Source organism: Drosophila pseudoobscura, chromosome 3 (assembly GCF_009870125.1).
Source record: "Drosophila pseudoobscura strain MV-25-SWS-2005 chromosome 3, UCI_Dpse_MV25, whole genome shotgun sequence".
Classification (NCBI taxonomy): Eukaryota; Metazoa; Arthropoda; class Insecta; order Diptera; family Drosophilidae; genus Drosophila; species Drosophila pseudoobscura.
In genome coordinates, this window is record NC_046680.1 from 23413959 (window position 1) to 23419097 (window position 5139).

The following is a 5139-nucleotide window of genomic DNA, read 5'->3' on the forward strand; positions in this document are numbered from 1 at the left end:
CCTGCCCTCGTCCTACCCTTCTCTGCTGTCCGCTTAGGCATTATCTGCCTTAAAGTTTTGGATACTTTGCCCATAATATATATATACTTTCAACCCTCCCTCCGGCAGTTCTGGGAAGACGAACAAAGGAATTTATTGGCAAATTAGATTTGGCGCAGAAATGTACGCAATGAGGAAAGTAATTTATGGCTGAAGCCCAACCATCCTCTTATAAACTGTCTTTTGATAGTGTAAGTTCTGCAAAGTGGAATAATGATATGGGGGATAAAGTTCCTCCACTTCATCAAGGGATAATACCGGTTATACTGCCTGGTTACTACGAATCATGTGAATCTCAAAGAGAAACACCGACCGGGAACCGGGATAAATGCTGCAGAAATATCTGAAATAATTCTCCAGCGCCCAGCAGCTATGCGATTGTTAAATGTTCAATGAGGCATTTGGCATTCGACGCATTCCAGATGCTCTCCATCGTAGCTCACCCCACCACATCCCCCTCGCTGATAGTTCAATGCAGTGAGAGAGAGAGACAGAGAACGTTTGACAAATCTGACAACGCGACTAAGCGACGCCTTGCCCTGCGACTGCCACTGGGAAGTGGCATGCTTTTAGCATATTTTACATGCCAATCTCTGGGGCACTGCGTCTGCAGTCAGAGTCAGTACAGTGGTGGCTGGCGGGGCACGACTGGAAGTGGAAAGCGGGATGCGCCAGAATGGCAATGACTGCATTTATGCAAGTCGTAAGTAAAACTTTTCTCACGCAAAACGCAAATCGTAGAGTAAACACAGTCGAAAACTAAGTTTTTCCTTGCCGAAAAGAGAACTCCTGCAGGTCGGGGAAGTGGAAAAGTGAGGGAAGGGTGCACAGTGGAAGTGTAGTGGAAAATGGTGGAAAAGCGAAGCAAGGCTTTCGGGGTCTTTCTGGGTCTTGCGCTCAATTTGCGCATTTTTTGCGCGCAATTACTCAGCGAAGGCTTAAAGTGCAGCCACACCGCTGCTGCTGCTGCCACTGCCGTTGCTGTCTCTGTGCCTCGTGCCATCCCTTGCCAAGTTACCCCTCCGCCCTCCTGCTGGATGGATGCGTACCAAGCAAAGAGCCAAGACGACAGGCAAGTGAGCCCCGGTTTTGGCACTGGCTTGGCTTCCTCGACCCCCACCCTGCGTGGCCATAAGCCGCCAGAAAGGTGCAAAAAGTAACTGCCTTAAGCGGCTTTCGACCTGCTCTTGTCCATGTCCCCGCACCTCCGGACTCACCTGCATCATTTTTTATGCCCCGCCAAGCGACAACGTTGTTGACAGTTGTCACATGGCGTATGCGTAATTTTTGGCGCAGCGACAAAACTTTGACAGAGACAAAGACCTGAATTTGCATTTCCATTAACTGCTTTTTAATTGCTAGCCTGCTCCCGGCCCTTGGCCACATAAATCTAGCCAGAAAACTCACACACTCCTGCACACGCACACGCACGCACATGCGGCAAGCCACTTCTCTTCCACTTATTCGGGCATCCTTTGCCCGCCTCCGCCGGACACTCAACAGCTTGTCAAATCGACTTTTAATCTGCTGCATATGGCCAAGACCCAGCTGACCGACACTAATACCCACAGGCCCCTCCACATCCATCCCCAGATCCACCCACACGTCCTTCTGCTGTGACAAATGCGGCACGAGAGAGAGACAATGAGAAGAGAGAGAGAACGGCACGAAAAGCTGAGATGCGCATTTTTGCTTCCTTCTTTGCTTCAAAGGGAAGCTATGCTTTTTGGATGAAGGTTTTGTGATCTCTAGGGCTCAGGCAAGGAGCTCTGACTCAGTGTCCTGCATCCTTGCTGCAGTAGCAGGAGCGGAGTAAGAGATGCCTCAATACCCAATGCCTTTCCGGTCAATCAACCCGTGCATGTGTGATCAAAGCTGTTTCCTGAACATATCAATTGAAATTGGAATTGCCTTCCATTTGCACAAACGATCTATTCTGGGACATCCCTTTCATTTGCCAAGAGGCATCCTTTCTCTTCTTCAAGAGAGAGTGGAAAATTACAGGCGACACACGGCCCAAAGGATAGCTGCTCCTTCTGGTTAGCAAAATTTATGCGCTTGTTTATTGGGGATGGAGCAAGGACCAGGGCGCGGGACTATTCATTTAACGTTTTATTTATTGCGCATTTCATTGCGGCCAACAGCATGTCAAGTACTGTTCGGTGTCCTTCGTCCTTTTTCTGGCTAATGGATTGCAGCACACAAATCTTTAAAATTACCCGTGAAACTTTTAAATTAGCCAAACAGCAAAAATATGTATCGGCTGGCCCGGAACATGGGCAAAAATAGTCAGAGAACTGCCTGGGACTGCTTCCTGTGGTCCCCGCCTAGAAGCCGTCTCCGGCCCGTCCGGCTAATTTTTAGTTTGGATTTGATCAAAGGCCAAGTGCAGCCGTGCAGGCCGTGAGCAGTGCTGCTGCACATGTCGCTGGCCATTTCGTTGTACAAATTGTTTGTATTTAAAGTTTAAACACTAATTGAAGGCCAGACTTGAGCAGAGTTTGACTTGGCACGCCCCAGGACCTCCTACCTCTGCGGGAGAGCAGATAAACCCTTTGCAAAATAAATGCATAAACCACCATCGGTCGATCCAGACAGATCGGCTCAGACCCAATGGCTGACAGGCGACACAACTTTTGCAAGCCCCAAATCGCAAAATCCCAGGCATATAAAAACCGGAGAGGACCCGGGAGCGAGAGGACACCACTGCGAATAAGTAACATAAGAGTCCTCGTACACACACATACATCTGAATGACCGGAACGTAGCGTAAATCGTAAAATTTTCCTGAATGCAATTCCCATGCAAACCAACAACACACACACACACACACGCAAACCAGTGCCACAGTATGCATGTGTGTGTGGAAAAAGTCAAACTACAGCATTGCGGATGTTTCAGGACATTCAACTGCACTTTGACCCATATTCCATTCCATTCTGCTGCAAATACGAGTAGCTCGCTGCAGCAGCAGCACAGAAGGAGCAGTAGCACGAGCAGGCGATGCAGCAGCAGGTCCACACCACTCCCCTCTAGCCCCCTCCATTTCGATCAACCACAGCTGTGGAGCTATGGAGCTGTTGGCAGGCTCAAGCGGCGACTGCTGCACGTGCAGGCCATGGAAGGCGATTTAGGTTTGAGTTATGTCCCGCTGCAGCCGCATCAGAAGCACAGGAAAAAGGCACTCGCACCTTGGATGCCTCCAGAGGATGCCTCCTAATCCCAGCAATAAGTAAACGCCATGAGATTTGGAAAGATGAAGGGACGAGGGGGAGCACAGCCACCACATGGCCAAGGCTAGCTAAATACTTGGCTGACACTTTAACATCCAGTTACCTCTGGAGTGTCCCTAAAGTTTTGTAACATTTTTTGCTTGCTAAATATATCATTTGAAGGGTAAAACGTTGGATTTATGGGTTAGCTGCTATAGGATATATTCAGATCCAACCAGATTCCTGTCATACGCATGGAAATAATCAAAATACTTCCAAAAATATATGTATAAACTGGAATGAGCAGAGATCTGGCAATTAAAAGTGCTCACAGCATATCCCATGCACTCCGAGATGCTGCGGAATGGCCAAACTTGAAGCCAACGTGTCCTATCCCCTCCCAGCGGAGGACACTGCAGTTATTTTTGGGGCACTTTGCGAAACAAACACAGTCATATTTCATCAAACAAAAGGACGAAACGATAGCAATAATATAAGAGCCAAAGGCCCGAGACACAGACCGGAAGAGATAAAGCATTGCTCATTGGCTCGCACGCAGGCGACAAACGATGAACAGACCTGGGTACCATTAGAGGTACATACATAGCATGTGGCATGCCTTCCCTGTGGCGACACAAACACACGCACATTACAATTCGGCAGACGGCGCAGTTGTCGAGCACATCCGCAATGCAAGGTAATAAACCAAAAAAAATACGTCAACAAAGAGGCCAAAAACCCTCAGAGAGTTGCAGATCCACATACGTGACAGGTAAACGAGGTAATTTTAATTATGGCCACATTGGAGTCGTGTACAATCGATGTCGATGTCTTCCTTGGTTCATCAGCATGCCGCCAGCGTGTGCTTCTGCGTCTGCGGAGTGCTGAGTATGATGAGGTTGCCACCACCCACTACAGCTCCCGCCAGGGCCGTTATGGATGCGCGCCAAATTGGGATGGAAGGGCTACAGGACTGGATCTGTCTGTGTTTGCCTCTTAGCCAAATTACATAATTTAGCAGCGGCCTTTTTTTCGACTCAGTTTTCGGTTTTTCAGTTTTTTGGATTTTTTGTTTTTCAGCTGCCACTCGCCAAAATCAAAGCTGCAAAATTTAATGGTCTCCCGTGTAAGAGATTTCAAAAGGACGCACTGTCAGCGCGAGAGAAAGAAAATGCCACATGTGGGGGATATTTTTAGGACTGGCCAGAAATGTACGGCTAGCCCCAAAGGGGGGTTTGCAATGCGCACAGTGGTAGGGCGTCACAGGGGGTTGAGAGTGATGGATGCATCCCACCCGGCAGGACGAGGGGGACGTCGAGGACTTCCCCATTTGGATTTTTTGCCACAGCTACATTACTATTGCTGATTTCATTAGAATCCATGTACCTCTGTTGTTGCTGGCGGTGCTTCAATGCTTTCGTGGTGTACCTTCTTTTTTTTTTTGTTCTGTCCTCTCCTCTTTTGGTGGTGCACCACTGCGTATACGTAATGTTGCATTTTTAGTGCCCATCGCAGTCATCGTCGCAGTCGTCGACGACGACGTTGTCTGCGGCTGCTGTTGTACATTTTTGGTGCAGTTTGGGAATTGGTTGCCCCATCCTGCCCTTGACTGCCCCGCCGTGCCACTGCATGTCTCCGTCTCCTTTCCCCTCTGACTGTTCTGTTTGCATTTTTGCGCATACCTTTGGCATTTTGGCAAAGTCAAAGATCGCCCAGCCCCAACCCCCTTCTGACCATTTTCTTGTTGCGTTTCTTTTGCGGTAATAAAATGGAGCCACGGAGACAGGTTGGTCCTGCTCCTATTCATGGTCCTGGGCAAAATATGGGCCCAGCTCTCTCGCACATCGCATCGAAAGAGGTAATTTAATTTATGATGCAGTAAAATTGA

The 5139-nt window shown here is 48.6% G+C and overlaps 1 long non-coding RNA gene across 1 annotated transcript; it reads left to right on the plus strand.

Moving 5' to 3' along the window:
- Nucleotides 1-3456: 3456 nt before the first annotated feature.
- On the plus strand, nt 3457-4291 carry LOC117183631 (uncharacterized). Its single transcript, XR_004468758.1, has 2 exons — nt 3457-3948; nt 4007-4291. It is a non-coding gene; the product is annotated as an uncharacterized lncRNA (long non-coding RNA).
- Nucleotides 4292-5139: the final 848 nt, after the last annotated feature.